Source organism: Lactuca virosa, chromosome 2, assembly GCF_052849685.1.
Source record: "Lactuca virosa cultivar CGN04683 chromosome 2, Lactuca_virosa_CGN04683_v6, whole genome shotgun sequence".
In the NCBI taxonomy this organism is placed as follows: Eukaryota; Viridiplantae; Streptophyta; class Magnoliopsida; order Asterales; family Asteraceae; genus Lactuca; species Lactuca virosa.
Genome location: NC_136427.1, coordinates 289987181 through 290009654, shown reverse-complemented (window position 1 = coordinate 290009654; position 22474 = coordinate 289987181).

Here is a 22474-nt window from a genome sequence, read left to right as displayed (position 1 = left end):
CTTCAGACTCTTATGGTCGGTGTAAATGGTACACCGCACTCCATACAAGTAATGCCTCCAAATCTTGAGGGCAAACACCACTGCCCCCAGTTCTAGATCGTGAGTAGGGTAATTTGCCTCATGAGGCTTCAGTTGTCGCGAGGCATATGCTATCACGTGCCCTCTTTGCATCAGTACCGCACCTAACCCTGAAATTGATGCGTCACAGTACACTACCAGATCATCTAATCCCTCTGGTAAAACAAGGATCGGAGCCTCGCATAATTTTCGCCTCAAGGTCTCGAAAGCCAACTACTGATCCGTACCCCACCGAAACGTCACATTCTTCTTGGTTAGTCGTGTCAATGGCACAACAATCTTGGAGAAGTCCTGAATAAATCTCTGATAATAACCCGCTAAACCCAAGAAGCTATGAATCTCTGATGCATTCTTCGGTACTTCCCACCGCATCACAGCCTCAACCTTGGCTGGATCTACCGAAATACCCTCCTGATTGATGATATGCCCCAAGAATTGTACCTCTCGCAGCCAGAAATCACACTTGGAGAACTTGGCATACAACTTTTCCGCCCTTAGGGTCTCCAGCACCTCCCTTAAGTGTTGTTCGTGCTGCTCTCTGGTCTTAGAATAGACCAAGATATCATCAATGAAAACGATCACCGACCGATCCAGCATCGGTCTACACACCCTATTCATAAGGTCCATGAACGCTGATGGGGCATTGGTGAGCCCAAACGGCATCACTACAAACTCATAATGCTCATACAAAGTCCTGAAAGCCGTCTTCGGTATATCCTCATCTGATGGTATCCCGACCGAAGATCAATCTTGGAAAACCAAGACGCACCCTGCAGCTGATCGAACAAATCATCGATCCTTGGCAACGGATAACGGTTCTTCACCGTTAGTTTGTTTAGCTCTCTATAATCGATACACATCCTGTGGGATCCATCCTTCTTCTTCACGAAAAGGATTGGTGCTCCCCACGGGGAACTACTCGGACGAATGAACCCTCGGTCTAACAGCTCCTGAAGCTGTGTAGATAACTCTTGCATCTCAGGTGGTGCCAACCGATATGGTGCCTTTGCTATCGGAGCGGCACCCGGCACCAAATCTATGCAAAATTCCACCTGCCTCTTCGTAGGCACCCCTGGTAACTCCTCGGGGAAAACGTCCCAAAAGTCCTGAACAACGGGCACACTGCCTACATCCTTCGTGGTCTCTACCCTTGTATCCGAGATATATGCAAGAAATCCCGTACAACCCTGCTGCAGGAACCTCCTAGCCCTTGCAGCCGAATAGAGGGTCGGTCCCTGCGATGCCCTATCACCATGTATCACCAGTTCTCCACCACTTGGGGTTCGAACCCTCACCAACTGATGCTCACAGTCAATCATGGCCCCGTTGGCCCCCAACCAATCTATTCTGATAATCACCTTCAGCCCTCACAACGGTATCGGGACTAGGTCGACTCGAAATCTCTCACCACGTACATTCAGGACACAGTCCTGATACACCCTCGTAGCACTAATGGTGCGGTCATCCGCAATCTCCACCTCGAGCGGGGAATCCAAAGTTCCCGATGCTTCCCGGAACTTCTTGCTAAGCGCAAGAGATACGAACGATCGGGTTGCACCCGAATCAAACAAGACATGAGCAGACATACCATTGACCAAAAAGGTCCCTATACAAGCATATAATACACATAACCAAAACAGATACATAGAGCAGGGAAGAATAATCACGTACCAGCCACAACGTCTGGCGTTGCGCGTGCCTCTTCGGTAGTCAGCTGAAATGCATGACTCTTCACTGCTGGAGCTTCCGCCTTAGCAGGGCGTCCATCAGTAATCCTCATCGTGGCGGGCGCAGGCTCCGCCACCGCTCCTCCTCCTCCCTGCAACTTCGGACAGTTGACCTGCTTATGGTCGGTCTTGTTGCAGTGAAAACAGATTAAGCCCTTCACGGGGCAGTCCCTGCTCATATGGCCCTGCTGGCCACATGCATAACATCCCGAGCCTACGATACGGCAAGCTCCACTGTGTACCCGGCTACACTTGGCACATCGGTCCCGACCGTGCTGACCCTTGTTGGGAGTGTCTGACGTCTTAGGCTTCTTAGCATGTCCTACTGCTTCCTGAGCCTGCTCAGACTTCTGCTTCGTGCGGGATTCCAACTCCATTTCCCGTTCCCGGTCCTTCTCCACCATTTCATTCAGGGTCTTACACCCCGTAAAGCTCACAAACTCCCGAATATCGTCCCTCAGCATGGAATGATATCGGGTCCGCCTCATTTCCTCATCGGTAGCGTATTGTAGAATCAACAAAGCTCGTTCCTGAAACTTGGCGGTGATTTCCGCCACAGTCTCGGTGGTCTGCTGCAACTCATGAAACTCTCGCAATAATCGTTGCACCTCAATGGGTGGCGCAAACTCCAGATCAAATCGCCGAAAAAACTTGGCCCACGTCATCTCAGCCACCCCGGCTGGTCCCACTTGTCTAGTAACCTCTCCCCACCAGTCCCGAGCTCTGTCTCTTAGCATGCAAGAAGCAAGCCCAACCTTTGCCACATCCGGGCAAGAACTCGTGTGCTGGGCGTTTTCGATATCCGTCACCCAGCGTCGACTGACAATGGGGTCCCTGTCCCCGAAAAACTATGGTGCCCCACACGCCTTAAACTCCCGAAACGAGGGAGTTCGGGCCCCCAATTGGCCCACAGCAATCTCAGTCCGGAATGATCTGAGTCTCTCTTCCATGATCTCCATTATGCCCTCCTTGACCGTCCCAAAAATGACTGGGGTAGCGTCAAGGATGCCCCTGGTAACCTCGGCTGCAATAAGCTCGTGCAGCCTCTCATCTATGCCATCTATGGTGTCACCCGATCCATTCCCGGATCCAGATCCCGATCCTGATCCTCTCGCCCCGAAACGTGTCACTACCATGCTGAACTGGAATGTCATAAGTGATAACTATCAGGATTTCCATAAAACGGATCTCTCCACACCGGTCCTCCTTGAAGTTGTCAGATCTAACATTGGTTCGGGTACCGGTCCTGTGCTTTCAGTAGTATGGGCCCAATACTACCTTCCACACCTACCCGTACATTTCCCCAAGGCTCGACCTGATAACTCCAATTTGTCCCAAATAAACCGTATTCTACCAACCACCGCATAACTTAAATCCTAGACTATTCTAAGATTTTCTCTACCCACATCAAACAGACCAATCATAACAGGTTGCCTTTATCCATGCAAATTATACACAGAAGAGGATCAAATAGACTTTCGAATAAAAGATTCTACCCTAGGACCACAACCAGACAAGGAACAGTAAATAAGGCCAAATCGATCATTCTAAGGCTATAAGCTCCTAACCGTATATAATTATAAAAGCATACACATAGCAAATTCCATACGATCATCCAAGTTCGACTATCAAATTAGCATGACTAGTATATTGGGGATATACTTACTTGGCTCGGCTGATCACGCGCGTTGCACACTCATCTTTTCCTCCTTTCAAAATCTTTTCATCTCATTTTTGAAAACAATTTACCATTTCCTTAGTTTGAGTCCTGACACACCCGAGGGTATGCCCGAATCCCTCAAACCAAGGCTCTGATACCAACTTGTAACGTCCCAAATTTTACAAAGAAATTTTTCATTTTTAATTAGCCAACCATTTTTCATAAAACATAAAGGTTCCAATAATTGTTTTCAAACCACAAACATTGCAACATTATTATTTCCAAAACATCAGAGTGTCCCCCAACCAGATCGGAAAAGAGAGATAGAGTGCATGCCGCATCATCACGCCTTGCCTTTGCCCTTAGACTCCGATGGACCTACAACAAATCCACAAACGGTAAGCTGAAAGCTTAGTGAGTCCCCCAGAGCATACCCCACACAAACCACGTATCACATTAGCTATAAAGCTACCTCTACCACATATCACATGTCAGTTGGCCATGAGCTATCTCTACCATTAGCCACAAAGGCTATCTCTACCATTAGCCATAAGGCCATCTCTACCATTAGCCATAAGGCTATCTCTACCGTTAGCCACGAAGGCTATCTCTACCACATATCATGCACACATACATATCACACCTCTACGTAACAAATAAACCAACTATCATAAAATGGGCCGGCCTTGGTGCCTTAGACCCATTGGTATGGTGAGAAAACTCACCACTCAAAGGCTGAACTGGCAAACTGTAGTCAGATATATCCCACGCTGCTCCTCCCAAACTGCCTATAATCAATGAGTAAGTAACTCAGCATAATCCCATAAATACCCCCAGGGTCAACCCTGGTCAAAGTCAAAGTCTATAGTCAAGGTTAACAGTCCATGTTGACCTTGACTCGTCGAGTACAATCATTCACTCGTCGGGTTCCCTGCTTAACTCGTCGACTCGCCGAGTCACCCGAGGGACTCATCGAGTTCCTTGGTGTGTACGGCCGTACACCTCTGACCGTAAACCCTTGGCCGAACACCCTTGGTCGTACACTCTTGGCCGTACACTCTTGGCCGTAAACGAGAAAACCCTCTCGACTCGCGGAGTCACTTGCACGACTCGTCGAGTCCCTCAAAGTTCATCATGATTACGGTCCTTTCCAGTGGGACTTAAGGTCCCAAACTTTAGATCCATCATCTCCTATTGCATATATCACGTAAATTTGCAAACTTTACGTGCCTGCATAGCCTCACATGGCCATAACACCCAAAACTAACCTTCAAACAAGGTTCTTATGCATGGAGAGGGAATGAGCTCAATAAAAGATGCAACTTTATGATATTTCGGGCCTAAGAAGGTCCGAATCTGGAACCATATCCTTGTGATAGGTCCATATGTAAGCTTGCTTCCACTTCCTCAAAGTTGATCACAACTCTCAAATAGAATTTATGCTTAAGGTAACAGATTCATACTTCAAATCAATGCCCAAGACGAACTAGATGCTAGATCTAGTGTTTTCCCCTTGATACTTCTTCTTCAAGCTTGGAATCCTCCCCAAAATCCCAAGGATAAGCTCCCAATTGATCTTGCTTCACTCACAAGAGGGTGTGCGGCCGTAAACGTCTTTCTATGGTGCTAAGGGAGGCTACTGGGGCGTATAACGACGTTTATATAGGGGGCAAACCCAAAATTTAGGGTTTTCTTTAAACAGCTCGGACTCGCCGAGTCGGTCCCGTTCCGCGTTTCATGATCTCACGACCCTACTCGACGAGTTGACCTCCCAACTCGCCAAGTCCATGCATAAATCCTTTCCAACTTAAACCAAGTGTTACAAAGAAACTTATACTTTTTAGTCCCAAAGTACTAAGGCTACGATTTATTTACTAAGAAAATATTGGATTTTCGGGAAGAACACATTAATATTTTCAATAAAAAAAGAACGTATATTTTCCAACAAAATACTTACGAACTCACCGACTTAAATGTTGACACTTTTTCAAATCACTTGTATCCTTAGGAAAGTTAGTAGACAGGTACCCTCTCAGGCGTTACGAAGACGGAGCATAGTATCATTATGTCTTATCTTTTGCTATAGTTTTAATGTTAAACAAGTAATGTTTGGAACACAATGTAAATACTATGTTATTAATGCAATGGTTGTTGTTGCTTTAATTACTATTATATAACTGTTGTGATACTGTACATGACGTCCACCACCCTCGAACGTTTCCGTTGTTCCGGTTTAGGGGTGTGACAGCGAGTATGCTGGGTATACAGCCATCTACGTTGGGCGTACAACCAACAATGCATGCATCGGGGGGTCTATACGCTACGTTGCGCGTAGCTGGGAGTACGCACGGCGTACGTATCAGATTTCCACTCCTCACTTCACTTGGTCTTAATATGTTAAGTCAAATGCTATAACTACATATCTGAGCTGAATAAGGCCTAATACTTCATAAAGTTGTGGACTTTAAGCCTTAGCATGGCTGAACAAGTCCTAAACTTACAAACTCTAACCTTCTCAACACAAAAGTCCACATAACTCATGCATGGAGAGGTTTAGACGATCAAGTTCCCATTTTTATGAATCTAGACAACCAAATACACTAAAAAGGACAGGAGATATGCTCTGGAGTTCACCAAACTTACAAAGCTCCAAGCTTGGGACATAAAACCCTAAAAATGGACCCAAAACATGAACTAACACAACAATGAGCAAGTTTAGAACTTGATACCTCTAGAAGATGCACCAACAAGAGTAGAACTCATATCCAAGAGCTAGAAGCACAAGCTATCCTTCCTTCAAGGCTCCTTTTTCATCAAAAGCTTCACAAGAACACTCAATGAGCCATAAACACTCATACAAGCTAGGAATAAAAAATTGGGGTTTGAGGGAGGTTAGAGGCTAGAAATGGTGGCTGGAAATAAGGCCATCATGTTCCTTAAATAGGGGCACACAAGGGCATTAGGGTTTTACTCTGAGCCTAGTACACCCAGCGTACTAGGTGGCCTTCGCGATCATGCAAAGTGCATGAGTACGCTGCACGTACACATGCGTACGCCCCGCGTACTCAATTCCCACCTTTTCTCAATAAGGACTAGTCTTGACAAATGTATAAAATATTAAGGTCAGCGAGTTATACCTCTTTTTGGGATGTTACAATTCTCCCCCACTGGGATCAGACTTCGCCCTCGAAGTCATCCTCCAGAAACAGCTCTGGGTACTGCTCGTGCATCTCGGACTCCGGCCTCCAAGTCCACTCTGAGCCTCTACGATGCTGCCACTGAGCTTTAACCAAGTGTACTACCTTATTCCTCAAGGTATTTACTTTCTTATCAAAGATCGCCACCGGCCTCTCGATATAAGGAGATCATCAACCTGGATGTCCTCTAAAAGAACCATTGTCATTTCGTCGGCTACACACTTCCTCAACTGGGATACATGGAAGGTGTTATGAATCTGACTCAGCTCCTCAGGCAGCTCTAACCGATAAGCCACCTTACCCGCTCGAGAAATCACCTTGAAAGGACCAATGAATCTAGGGCCCAACTTGCCCCTCTTCCTGAATCGGATCACCCCTTTCCATGGGGATACCTTCAGGAGAACAGCGTCACCGACCTGGAATATTAGCTCGAAACGTCGTCGATCTGCGCAACTTTTCTGATGACTCTGGTCTGTAAGCAATCTCTGTCTGACCTGCTGGATATACTCTGTCGTCTTGAGCACTATCTCAGTGCTCCCCATAACTCTATGTCCGACCTCCTCCCAACAGATAGGAGTCTGACGCCTCCTCCCATATAGAAGCTCAAAGGGATGCATCCCGATGCTGGAGTGATGGTTGTTGTTGTAAGAAAACTCAGCCAAGGGAAGGTAGGAGTCCCAACTCCCACCAAAATCCATAACGCAGGCACGAAGCATATCCTCGAGCGTCTGAATCGTCCGCTCGCTCTACCCGTCCGTCTACGGATGGTACGCGGTGCTAAAATGAAGTCGGGTACCCAAATCCTCATGAAATTTCTTCCGAAATCTAGAAGTAAAACGCACATCCCGGTCAGAAACTATAGATATCGGCACTCCATGCCGATCCACCACCTCATGAACATAGACCTCGGCCATCTTCTCCGCAGAAGAGCTCTCACTTATAGCCAAGAAGTGAGCACTCTTTGTCAACCGGTCCACTATCACCCAGATAGGGTACACACCCCTCGCAGTCCTCGGTAACTTGGTTATGAAATCCATAGAAATATGTGTTGGATTAATGTCTAAGTCCATAACTATAATTGGTAAGACTTGACCCGACCCGGCATGGTCCATTTGGGTTGCATGGCATCATGCATTTGGATAGACTATAATAAGAGAAATAACACTTAAGGTTGGTTAATATATTATAAGTTCTAATATATTAATAAGGTTATTTAATTAGTATTGATCAAGAATTAATTTGGAATTAATTAAGTGATCAAAAGGAGACTAATTAAATATATGGGTTGATTGTGTAAATCATTCATTCTTATATATGTGGGCTTGTGATCCAAGATTTCTTATGTTGGACTAAGTCCATGGGGTGACCCATGGATACTCCATGGAGGTTAAAATCCATGGAGCATAAGGAATGGGTAAAGTTATGAGTTACATGGTGTAACCTTAATAGCCACCATATAAAAGAATCCCATGGCTCAAGAAATCATGCACTAATGTGTGAGTGTGAGGGCTAGACGATAATTAAGGAGTGTTCAAGTTTATCTCAAGTTATTCCAAGTGTATTTGATGTTGTGTGAACCATTTGAGGTGTCACACTTGGGGCACTAGGCACTCAAGCTTCATGAAGACATTCTACATCAAAGAGGTATGTATTCTATCTTGTTATATTTATTATTTTGTATGCTAGATTAGGATAATACCTTGGATGTTCATAATTGTATGTATAATAGAGAAAACATAGATCCAAGGTATTTAGGGTTGCATGTACACTTAGGAGTGTTAGAATGCGCAAAACCCATCAGTGGTGTCAGAGCCAAGGCTTGTTTGCTTGTTATACTTGCAAAATTAGCTGAAAAATCGAATTGTATTAGTTTAAAAGTTATGCTAATTACTTGGAAAAATATTTGATGTGAATTATCTTTGTTCATATGAGTTTATTAGATTAATAGAAAAGTTAATTGATTATGTTTTTTCAATCCATTTTAATCTAAGAGTTGATTCTAAAATGTGTTTTTGTAACTTGTCCTCAAGTTATATGAAAAGTCACATTTAAGTTTCATAAAACTCATAAAAAGTTGGCAATGGTTACAAAAATGAAGAGTCTTGTCCTCGTTAAATGGTTTTATGACTCCATAACTTTTCCTCAAGTTATGGAGGTTCAAGAGTCACTTCATTAAATGATAAAATGTGTAACCTTAATTAGTTCCATAAGTTACAAAAATAAAGAAAAGTTACATTCTTTTATTAGTTTAAAGTCTTCCATAACTTGTCCTCAAGTTATGGAACTTGAAGAGTTTTTTTTTTTTTAATTAAAACTACTTTAAACACATAAGTTATGGAATTAATTAGTTTTGAATATTTTCAAAACTTGCCCTCAAGTTTTGGAATTTGTAAAGTTTTCCCCATGAATACTTTAATTCCAAGTTAGCCCTTAGAATTTTAAAAGTTAAAATTCAACCCTTATACTTTATAGTATTATAAGTTAATAATAAATATATGTATAAGAGCAAGTCAGTCTTACCGTTAGTAGGCCTCATTCACGAAGCCGGTCTATAAGGAAGGTATAAGGTTACTGCCTATAAAATGGCAGTTTATGGGTGTCCACTCTCACCCACCGCTTCCTTGACCGGTGGAGGGTCGTTAGCCGAACGGGTAGGACAAGGGCTATAATTCTCCCTTCATTAAAAGTATTAATGATAAATACTAAGTAACTAAACTTTTTATAAATTCCCAATCTTAGTTACTTAGGAAAATGTGAATAAGGTGCTAATCCATGAAATTACACTTTGCACTTTGTTTAAGCTGTTAGTGGAGCGTGTGTGGTTAACCGGCACACTAACCTGGACTTAACAAGGTAGGCAAAGGGTAACTTAATGTTTATCATAGTATCGTTGGAGCGTGTGTGGTTAACCGGCACATCGATTGAGGGGTAAATATTAAGGGTACCAAGTATATTTGCATGGTTACTTCACACCTTGTTTTGTGATCCTCGGCATCCCAGTCACAAAACCTGAAGGGCACACTCGAGATTGAAACATGCCATTGAAAAGTTCAATGAATCTCAAAAGAATCTAGGAGTTTCAAAACCAATTAAAACCTAATAATACATTTCGTTTATCTTGGTGGAAATTGGTGAATCGTCATTCACCTACCTTCAAATATTTTATAGCTTGGATTACGGCATCCCTCTTCCAAGTTATAAAATAGTTTGTTGGGTCCTAGCCTTAATATATCATATTGGGTGTTATATTAAGGACTTAAATCAACTTTACGTGAATTTCTCCCATTGTTGATGTATGGTTTAGACAACAATGATCTTCCCAAACCAAGATTTCCTAATGAATATGACTTCCCGAGTTTGGCTCATGGAAGTCATACTTCTCTTCCTCCACCTCCTCCAATTATTCTCCCTAACCCACAAGTTCAAGGTCACTCAAGCCCTAATGGCAAGCAAGGTCTATGTGTGATCACATCTTAGAGATGAAGTCACATATTGACAAGCCGGGAGAGTTGGGTGTCAAAGTCTTGAGAAAGTTGGATGTTCAATCACTTTCTAAGTCACATAGTGACTTCCTTTGGGACTACTATGAAACAGACTATGACATGAACCTTAATGATCATATCTATTTGCTTGGTGCTGCTGAATCAGCAATGATTTGGAACGATAGTAAAGCAAATTTGATTAGAAGATCAACTTCCAAAAATATTTATGGACAGTGACAATGGTGACACTGGAAATCCAGAAAAAGCATTCTCTTCCCAATGGAAAGGGATTGGCCATAGTCAACCCGGTTGACCAAATGGTAAAGAGAAAGGCTAAGTCTGAGATAGTCCCATTACCAAAGGGTCCATATGTTTATTTTGCCAAAGGAATGGGCGTTGATTGCAAAGCTGCCAAATTTACCTAAGGATGTTAAAGTCAATAAGTTTGACTCTACATCAGGTAGAGCCCATTATCTAACTCTGTTAAGTTCTATTCTGAGATCCTCATTACATGATGTGACTGGGTCACATGTTGATGTTTTAAGAATCAAAGAATAGAGAGAAATCTTAAAGGAAGTATATGCTGATTCTGATCGCGAAGGTGGATTTCGATCACATCAGAATTTTGAGCAGTTGCTTAAGAAGTTATGATATATTGCTAAGGAATAGATAACAACAATTTTCCATGTGGATTGTAAGGATAAGTTTTTCCGCAAAGTTTTAAAATAAAAGAAAATTGTTTAATTTTATTTATTTGAAGTATCCTTACAATGGCATTTATGGAAAATTGTTGCTTATATGATTCCACTGACAGCAATATTGGAAAATGGATTTGATTCTTTCATTTGTGGTAGTGTCTAAATTTACCAAATCAGGAAAGTTCCTCATCGCCCAAGTTTCAATTGGACCGAAACTTGGAATCATGCAAGTTGAATAGTATGATGAATGACAACTTTCAAGCATTGGAAAATCAAGACTAATTACTTGTTCACATGGATGTGTGAGTCAAGTGAAGGACTAAAGGGATCGAGTACACATTCTTGTGCACTGGTCATGTCCACCACAAAGCTCGTTAAGACTATTTGATTTACTAAAGTTTAGTAAATATGGTTATACTTACAAGTTTAAGTATAATTCTGAAACATTGGAAAAGTCTCAATGTATGGCAGAACGAATGGGAAGAATCAAATTAGGCAGAAAGATAAAAGTTTCTCAAATCTGAAAAGATGGGAGAGTACTTTAGTATCATGTTTGTGATCATCTTAATGATTTAGAAATCATATCACAATTAGTCCTCTAAAGGTCATCTTAGTGCACTCTTATGACTAAGAAGAGGAGTCATGAATTGTTGAAATGGTTAGATCAGGAAGATGAGTCATACTTCGTTCCAAAACAATTCTTAGAGTCATACTCCAAGACTGTAAGTTGAGTGATATATCTTAAAGAAAGGTTTAAAACACTTGTCAAATGTAAGAGTAAAAGTGTCCTACTCTTGTACATTTGAAATTGGTAAGTTGTGATGTTTTGGATAAAACAGAGACCAACTTAGGCCAATTGTGTAAAGTGTTAGTCTTGATAAAGAATCCGCACTATCTCTTGAATATTTGACAAGGGAGTCTTATATGTCAAGAGGACAGTGGGAGTCTTAAAGCTCTTGAAAGTTTCAAGACTTAATCAAGAATAAAACCTAAAGTCCTTCACTAGCACACGACTTGAGGTTTATAACCTATCGTGTTGAAATTTTTGTGCCTATTCAAGTTGGCTTTGCATAGGAGTTCTGAGAGTTCTCAATTGGTTGCACAACTACTTGGAAGCAATGGCAGGCACCTGAGCTGCCAAATGGCAAGAATTTAAGATTGCACAAGTTTAATCAATATGAGTTTGGATTTGTCACTAACCTTGTCTTGTGATTATGGTTTTGACAAATTCACATGGATAAGAACACATACACTATTAAATCTAAGTGTCATAAGGTTTCTCTCTGATTCATGAAAATGATGGTGAGGAAACACTTTCACTAAGTAGATTTTAGCTAGATAGCAATTGTGATATTTGCATTCTCAAAGTCGTTAGTGGAGCGTGTGTAGTTTACCGGCACACTAACATGGACTTGTGAGAAGTGGCAAAGGTCTAAACAATTGAGACTATGATTACGGCATCCCTTTTCATAGTTCTAAAATTGTTTAGACACACATGTGAGCTATCTAAGAGAGGTGTATGATTTTAATAAAGTTTTATCAAAACAATCTAGTATCAGAAATCTAAACTTTGGTAAGAAAGTCAGCTGATTTCTGAGTACATGTCAAAGCTAGTGGGAGCATAAGTGTTATGCTAATAATCATCATGTTAGTGGGAGCATGATAATTATGACAAAGGTTGCAAGTTAGCAATGTTAATTATAGAAAACAAAAGTTTCAATTCGTGAGGTTGCAGGGGTTGAAAAAGTTGTTTTGCTATAATTAAGGGAGAGGAAATTATACTTCATTTCAATTCTAAAAGCTTAGATTGAGATTTTAATCGTATTTAATCAAGGATATATATATGAATTTCATGTTGGAATGGCTCAACATAAGGAAATTCTATATATGGGTCCATTATTTGCGTTCTAAAATTCGATTATGATTACGGCATCCCTTTTCATAATCTGAATTTTGAGAACTTGGCAAATTGAAATGGAAATATTATAGCAAAAGATTGGTTTAGTCTTTATGTGAGACATCATGAATCGTGTCCCATATGCTTCAGATATAGGATCGATTACATGTGCTATATTCATCCTTTCTAAAATTTTCCAAATGCCTGGGCATTATGAAGGGAAAAGGTCTAGAATTGGATATGACTAAAATGATTAAGCAATTGTCGAGGACAATCTAAGGTTTACCAAAGATTGGTTGCTCAAGGACAGTTGGAAGTATAATGTTAATTCTGGAAGGACCATATTGACATAATCTGTAAGGAGGCAACTCTTGTTCAGAAGTGATAGTCAAAATGGAATATGGAAATGTTTCAAAGTTAGAAATTATTCAATCTGTGTAAGATTAGGAAACTTAATGAAAGAAGGATGTTTCCAAGGAGCTGATCTCCTTTGGAATGCTCTGTAATGATTGTTGTCAAGTCTTTCTGACTTCGTGCATAATCATTAAGAGGATCAATGCATATAAGTTTAGAATCTAACAGATTTCAGTAAATGGCATGAATTTGGAATTCTTGCATTCGTAGTAAGGATTTGGGACTGTGAAAAGAGGATCATTGGAGTGATGTTCAATTGATCTATTTTACAAAGTAAAGATCATAGACAAACATAGTATGCATACTTGGTGTATGGCATGACTAGTGTTTAGAAAACATAGTGTACATGCTTGGAGCATGGGACAACTATTGTTTTAAATTCAAGTATAAAGTTGATAAAACCGAAACAATGAATAATGAGTAATCAGTATGGTGATAAATAAAAGTGTTTATTTATATTCATAGGGTTTGACACCATATTTGATTCATTTATTCTTGTGTTTCACTTTGCATGTTTTGACTTCCAGAATAACTAAGTCGCTCTTCCTGAATGATTAAGTTATTCAAACCATCCACAGTCGGTCATATGTTGGAAGTAGATATGAATCAAGACTGTCATGGGTTGGTTTGTAGAGGTCCAAGTTGGTGGACAAAGTGGTGCTACAACACTCATGAGTGCTCATAAGTTCTGAGTATTGGATTCAACCCGCGCTCATTTGAATCACTTCATGGATTTTATCACGAGTGGTCATGAGACGATAATATCTTATATTCTTCAAACCTAGAGATATGAGTTGTTACTATGAGTTGGTTGTACATTGATTGCACGAAAACGCATTCGATAACTCGATGTTATAAAACGTGCCTTTGTGTATGATTCAACAAGTAGTAGAACAAGCCATATGAGTCGAAGTTTATCCATTCCTTTTACCTTCGGGATAAAAGCGATATCTGTGGGCCCCTCGATGATTTAAAGATGATACATGTGAGTGCTTGGCCAAGCCAGGACTGATTTGATTTGTTCAATCAGTCAGTCATCATGAATCGGAAATCGGGAAACAACAAATGGACAGAGAGAATGATTGATAATCCATGTCTCAGTGCATATGATATCTAGAATGGAGGAATATATGATCCCTTATCTAATGGACAAGTCATTGACAAAGGTCAGAGTTCATCGACAAGGTCAGAGTTCGACAGAAGCTTTTGAGAGCTACGATTGCTGATCGGTTCCTGAAGTCATACGCAATAATAGTTTTAGACTTATCCAAGTGGGAGACTGTTGGATTAATGTCTAAGTCCATAACTATAATTGGTAAGACTTGACCCGGCCCGGCATGGTCCATTTGGGTTACATGGCATCATGCATTTGGATAGACTATAATGAGAGAAATAACACTTAAGGTTGGTTAATATATTATAAGTTCTAATATATTAATAAGGTTATTTAATTAGTATTGATCAAGAATTAATTTGGAATTAATTAAGTGATCAAAAGGAGACTAATTAAATATATGGGTTGATTGTGTAAATCATTCATTCTTATATATGTGGGCTTGTGATCCAAGATTTCTTATGTTGGACTAAGTCCATGGGGTGACCCATGGATACTCCATGGAGGTTAAAATCCATGGAGCATAAGGAATGGGTAAAGTTATGAGTTACATGGTGTAACCCTAATAGCCACCATATAAAAGAATCCCATGGCTCAAGAAATCGTGCACTAATGTGTGAGTGTGAGGGCTAGACGATAATTAAGGAGTGTTCAAGTTTCTTTCAAGTTATTCCAAGTGTATTTTGGTGTTGTGTGAACCATTTGAGGTGTCACACTTGGGGCACTAGGCACTCAAGCTTCATGAAGACATTCTACATCAAAGAGGTATGTATTCTATCTTGTTATATTTATTATTTTGTATGCTAGATTAGGATAATACCTTGGATGTTCATAATTGTATGTATAATAGAGAAAACATAGATCCAAGGTATTTAGGGTTGCATGTACACTTAGGAGTGTTAGAATGCGCAAAACCCATCAATATGTTCCTACTTCCAAAGGGGAAGGGAACCTCTAGAGGCTGCAACTTGCCGTGAGGGCGCTGGTGTTCTGCCTTGACCTTGCGACAGGTCAAACATCTTTCTACAACCCATACCACATCTCTCTTCATACAGGGCTACCAATAATTGTGCCTTAAATCCATATACATCTTCGTGGCCCCGGGGTGGATAGAAAACCTCGACTTATGGGTCTCCTCCATCAAAATCTGTTGGGCTCCACCCGTATACGGCACCCGTATCCGCCCATGGAGAGTCATAAGCCCTCTACTATCTGTCTCAAAAGCCGAAATCTGCCTGATCACCCACTCCCTACTGTGGTTTTATGGTCTCGTGGCCACCGCTTAGGCCTCCCTGATGACATCTAAGACTGGAGTCATCACTGTCATCCTCATTCATACATCTCGAATCGGGGCACTCGCTGCTCTACGACTCACGGCATCAACTACCACATTAGTTTTTCCTAGATGATACAAAATCTCACAATCGTAGTCCTTCACTACATCCAACCACCTTCTTTGCCTCATATTCAGGTTGGGCTGATCCATAAGGTACCTCAGGCTCTTATGGTCTGTGTATATGGTACACCGGACACCATAGAGATAATGACGCCAAATCTTGAGGCGAATACCACCGCCCCCAGCTCCAAATCATGGGTGGGATATCTCGTCTTGTGGGGCTTCAGGTGCCTCAACGCATATGCTATCATGTGCCCTCTCTGCATCAACACTGCACCCAACCTAACTACGGATGCGTCGCAATAGACTACAAAGTCCTCCACTCCCTCCGGGAGGGCTAGCACACGAGCCTCGCACAACCTCTGGCGAAGGGTCTCGAATGATGCCTGCTGCTCAGGCCCCCAAATAAAAGCAACATCCTTCTTAGTCAATTTGGTGAGAGGAACAGCAATCTTGGCAAATCCCTGATAAATCTCCGATAATAACCTGCCAGACCAAGGAAGCTCCGTATCTCGGATGGAAATCTCGGCACCTCCCATCGCATAACTGCCTCAATTTTGGCTGGATCAACCAAAATATTGTTTTGATTGACGAGGTGCCCCAAGAACTGGACCTCTCGTAACTAGAAATCACACTTGGAGAATTTGGCATAAAGCCTCTCCATCCTCAATACCCCAATAATCTCCTGAAGATGCTCCTCATGCTGTTCCCTAGACTTTGAATATACCAAAATATTGTCGATGAAAATGATCACTGATCCGTCCAACATGGGCCTACACACCCGGTTCATGAGGTCCATGAACACTGTCGGTGCGTTGGTGATTCTGAAAGTCATCACCACGAACTCATAATGCCCATTACGAGTCCGAAAGGCTGTCTTCTGAATATCCTCCTCACGGACCCTCATCTGGTGATATCCAGATCTCAAGTCGATCTTAGAAAACCAAGACGCCCCCTACAACTGGTCGAACAGGTTGTCGATCCTCGGAAACGAATAGCGCTTCTTAATCGTCAATTTGTTCAACTCCCGGTAATCGATGCACATCCGGTGTGAACCATCTTTCTTCTTGACAAAAAGGATCGACGCTCCCCACGACGAACTACTCGGCCGGATGAATCCCTTCCCCAACAGCTCTTGAAGCTACGAGGATAACTCCTGCATCTCGGGCGCCGCAAGACGATGTGGTGCCTTGGCGATAGGTGCCGCCCCCGGAACCAGATCGATCTGGAACTCCACCTGCCTCTCAGGAGGCACACCCGATAACTCCTCGGGGAAAACATCAGGAAAATCACATACCACCAAAACATCATAAACAAAAATCAACCCCTCTTTTACAACCCGAGTACCCACCACAGAATCCAGTAAACCCATACATCCATGTTGCAGACTCTGTCTTGCTCTGGCGGCAGAACAGAAAGCTGATCCGGATCTCGTACCCTCGCCATAAATAGTAAGCACTCTCCCACTTGAGTCCCAAACCGTCACTAACTGCCGCTCGCAATCAATCAAAGCCCCAAATCGGCTCATCCAATCCATACCCACTATAACATAGACATCCCCCATCGCTATCGGCACCAGATCAATCGGAAACTCGACGCTAAAAATCTCCAATACACAACCACGAAATACATCGGTAGAAAAACCGACTGCTTATCAGCTATGGAAACCCTCAATTGCCGACTCAAGGCCTCACGCCTGGTGCTAAAACAGCGACTAAAGGATAAGGACACAAAGGATCAACTCGTGCCCGAGTCAAATAACACTAAAGCAGTCACAGAATTCACAAGAAATGTAAATAACAAGAAACACAACATATGCATAAACAATTCAAATAAACAATATAAATAAAAGATACATACCATCAACGACATCAGGTGTTGCGCGAACCTCCTCCGCAGTCAGCTGAAAAGCTCTCCCATGATCCCTCGGAGCCTCGGCCTTCCCCGTCTGACCATCAGTAATACGCAAGGTAGTAAGAGCAGGGGCCTGAGCTGATCCATGAGTGAGATGGGGACACTCGTCCTTCCTGTGGCCAGTCTGGTTGCAATGAAAGTTGACCGAAAATCCCTTGTGGCAATCCTTTGCCATATGCCCCTCCTTGCCTCATTTGAAACAAATATCTGATCGGAAAGGTCCCTCATGACTCTTACTGCACTTGCCACAAGTGCGGCCCTTCTGGCCTTGTGCTCTAAAATCAACGGTCTTGGCCCGCTTGGTTGCCGGCTGCGACTTCACTGACCTCCTGTCTCTCCCCTGAGATTCTCCCTCCTCCCTCGTCTGAGTCTCCAGCTCGATCTCCCACCTCCTGGCATTGGTCTGCAGCTCGGCTAATGTCCGATATGATGAGTTTGCCACAAACTCCCGAATATCCCTCCTTAAAATGCCCAAGTACCGAATCACACGTGCCTGCTCCGTAGACACGTTTTCAGGGCAGAATAATGCCCTCTCGTGAAACATCCTCGTGATCTCCGTCACCGTCTTTGTCTTCTGCTTGAGAGACAGAAACTGTTGGGCCAACTGTTCCCTCTCCACCCGGGGAACGAACTCATCTCGAAACAGTCGAGTGAACCTCTCCCACGTCACTGAAGCATGCTCTACAGGAGAATAATCAGTCATCACAAACTTCCGCCAGTCCTTCGCTCCCAAGCGAAGCTGGTTCAACGCAAATCGAACCTTCAGGTTCTCAGGGCATGAACAGGTATAGAAACATCCCTCAACATCAGAAATCCATACCATCGCAAACTCTGGTGGCTTCGTGTTGCTGAACTCTCAGAACATCAATGAATCACCTCGCTGAGGTCTCGCAGATGCAAGAGTTGCGGTGGCTGCGGCAGCGGCAGCCTCAGTGAAGGAAGCAAAGCGCTCGTCAAAAGTCTAGATCAACGTGGTCTTAATAGACCCGAACATATCTGGGATGGCCTCCCTGATTGCTACGGACACCTCGTCAGCATTGATCATGTGGATCTCATCGTTACTGGTACTCGTCCTCTCGGGGTTGCTGGAGCCTGAACCTCGGGTAACCACCATATTCTCTAAAACATAAACACATAAATCATCAGGGACGGTCTAAAGGCACACACAATATTACGTCCCTGCAAGATGTGACATCCTCAATTTCACGGCCCGAAAAGACTGATTTGCTTATGCTTGACTTTAAAAATAAAATGAGAGTAATCTTTCAAAAGGTGTTGCGGAATTTGTCCCCAAAAACAAAATATGATAAAAATTTATCAAAGCGTTTCTTAAAGAAATGTAATTTTCATTTCATTACAAAACTCGGGATGTCCACATCGATAAAGACCAAAATCATAAACAGTATATAGGCCTTACAACAGTTATTTACATCTACTGGCCTATAATCCATAATACCTTGTCATCGTCCAACTATGCTCTTGTTCCACTACCTGTAATATATAAATCTGAGTAGGTCAGGCTTGGGAGCCTGGTGAGCACATAGGGTTTTCAACTCACAATAAATAAATTTATTAAGTTTAGTCATCAAACAATCAACCCAATTTCCCATTCCCATTATCTTCTTTATTCTTAAAGATCTTAAGAATCATTTGTCCTTCATTCATTCAGTCCTAAGGATTATCATAAGGAATAGGAACAAAGTCCATTGCTACCAGGTTTCTTAAATTAAAACTGGTGAACAGGTAGTTTAAAACATCTGGTAAACACTCAGTTCAAAAATAATTAATGAACACCTAGTTCAAAACACCTAGTGAACACTCAGTTCAAAAACACCTAATAAGCACATAGTTCAAAAATATCTGATGATCACATAGTTCAAAAATAATACACCGGATGAACACATAAGTTCAAAAATACCTACAGATTACGAGTCTGTTATCGTTCCACTGGACTGTCTAGAAAAGTCCGCGGTCGTCATCTATATTCTGCTAGATGATTGGAACATCGTCAACATCGAGACCTCTCATCATTTTATTTCATCACACATCAGCTATTTCATCTACCTATGTTATACCCAACATATTTGTAGATAAAAATACATATACAGTTTAAATCATTCTAAACATGTATAAAACATTCATTCAACATCCATTTCACATAAACAAACAATATATATATATATATATATATATATATATATATATATATATATATACACACACACATAGCATGTATTTTATATAAAATACTTCATATCAATGTGTAAGATAAAAGTGACTATACACTCACCTTATAAGACGGTGATTGGACAGCAATTCGTGCCTTAAAACAATCTTTTTCGATGAAACCGGGATGTTTTCTCAAAAACCGCGCTTTGTGCGGGCAGAGTTTCGACTAAAAATATTATTTTCTCAGGGACTTCGGGGCTTCGGGACTTGTTTCGGGTGTTAGGGTGGTTCCCTAGACTTTGGGGGTGTTAGGATAGCTTAAAAGAAAGTGGAGGGTGTAAAAGTATAAAATTTTCTAAACAAATCTGGGAGGTCTCGCACCCCTTTTATAGTGGCCGAAGCCTCAGGTTACGTTGGGTGTAATTTTAGAGTACGCGGTGCGTACTGCCTTGAGAAGTTCTTTGATGGGCGTACTCACGTACGCTGGGCGTAGGAGTGGATTACTTCGAACGTGTTCATCCACGTGTCAAGCATGCGAAGGGTGTGTCGTGGCCTCTTCTGGACCGAGCAAAATGCGAGTACGCTAGGCGTAGTGGCTACGTGCCTTCTGTTCGGTTTCCAGACTTCGGACGTGTCAAGGCTACTAACACAAATCGAAGCTAGTCTGAGTACGTTGGGCGTACTCCTTTGTACGCTGGGCGTACTCCTTCGAGAAACTATTTTTCAAACTTCAAAAATTTATAATTTTTGCATACGATCTCTGTTTTTGACGTTCTTTATATCCATGCGTAGGTGAGACCGTGCTCTACAACTTTTGTTTAGACTCTGTCGGCTAATTTTGACTTTATTTTTAAAGTTATATTTTTAACAGGCCGGGACAGGAAAAGTCTGTTAAAAATTCATAACTTCTTCATCCGACGTCCGTTTTCGTCTGTCTTTTTACCGTTAAACTACTATCGACAAGATCTTCGATTCTCATTTAGATTGTGTCGGCTAAAAATCGTTTGATCTATAATTCGAATTTCGAGCTGCACACTACTATGCCGATTCTTAGAAAAATCATAACTTCCTCATACGAAGTCAGATTTGGACGTTCTTTTTATGAAAGTTCTCGGTTTAACGAATACTACGACTTTCATTTAGATCACAAAGGCTAAAAAGCACTTTATTGTAAATTCACTTTTTACGTCACACAATGTTAGCCGGTTCTGTCGCGAAACTTCGACAGGTTATAACTTCTTCGTTATAACTCGGATTTCGGTATTCTTTATATCTCCGGAATCCTTGTTTCGACCACTACAACTTTCTTCATAGATATTGGCTTTATCTAGCATTTTACTTTCGACGCTTATTTTTATCCTTAATTTATTATATCATCATAATTAAATATAAGGCACATAAATTCACATAATTCATTCTTATTACTTCAAAACACGTTACAATAGTTGACCTAGACTATTACATCGTCTTTAATGCTTAGCCCATAAACACGGGCGTTACAATTCTCTCCCCCTTAGAATGATTCCGTCCTCGGAATCATACATCAGCAAACAAATGCGGATAGCGACTCATCATGTCACTCTCCGTTTCCTATGTGAGATTTGGCCCATTCGTATGTTTCCATCGCATAAGCACTAAATCGACCATCTTGCGTCGCAACTTCTTAGTCTTACGGTCAACAATTGCCTCCGGTTCTTCAATTAACCTCTTGCTTTCATCCATCCTTAACTCAGAAATTAGAGTTATGTTGGGAACTTCTCCCGTGAACATTCTCAAATAACACACGTGGAAAGTGTTATGAATACCATCTAGTTCTTCTAGTAGTTATAGCTTGTAAGCTTGGTTCCCAATCCTCTGAAGAACCTTAAACGGTCCAATAAACCTTGGACTCAACTTTCCCCGAACCACGTAACATAATCATCTTAGTCGGACTCGATTCGATATGACCTCTAGGGTCGGAATATCAATCATCTTCTTAGTCATTATCGAAACGATGGTAACGACATACTTGAACAAAAACGAAATCAATTACTAGCTTCTTTGTAACCTTATGACTTTCCCAGATCTAAGTGTGAGCCATATGCTTCCAATAGTATAGGCCTCTACTACTATTCATACCTACTCATACTCGTCCCAAGTATTGTCTCGCAGTTTTCCAAGTCGCCATTCAAAAATTTCACATAATCATTTGACACATCTAGGTAACAAAACGAAGGTTTATATTATTTCTTGAAACGATTACAAAGATGTTCTAGTTTAACCTATACTATGCCTCTTATAGGCTACACTACCTAATACTATATGCATGGCTACGTTATATCTTGATTTTGGAACATATAGTCCTTACTCCTGATCCCTTGTACCCTCGCCTGCATCATTAAGGATCGTCGGGAATGCTTTTGCCTTTGGCGGTGGATTTGGCCTTGCTGCTTCATTTTTCTTTGGGCAATTCTTCGAAATATGCCCTCCTTCTTTACATTCGTAACACACCCTCTTGCTGGATGTACACTCATTGGCGTAACACACCCTCTTGCTGGATGTCACCTCCTCGCCACATTTTCCAAAGTGTTTCTTCTTGCACTTATCGCACCATCTTGCTTCACCTCCTCCTCCTTCGAACTTCGAGAATTTTCTTTTCTCGTTGGACCCTGAAGTTCCTTCCAACTTTCTTTTCTCACCAACTTCAACCTTGCTAGCGGCTCTTCCCTTGATCATCTCTTCAACTGAC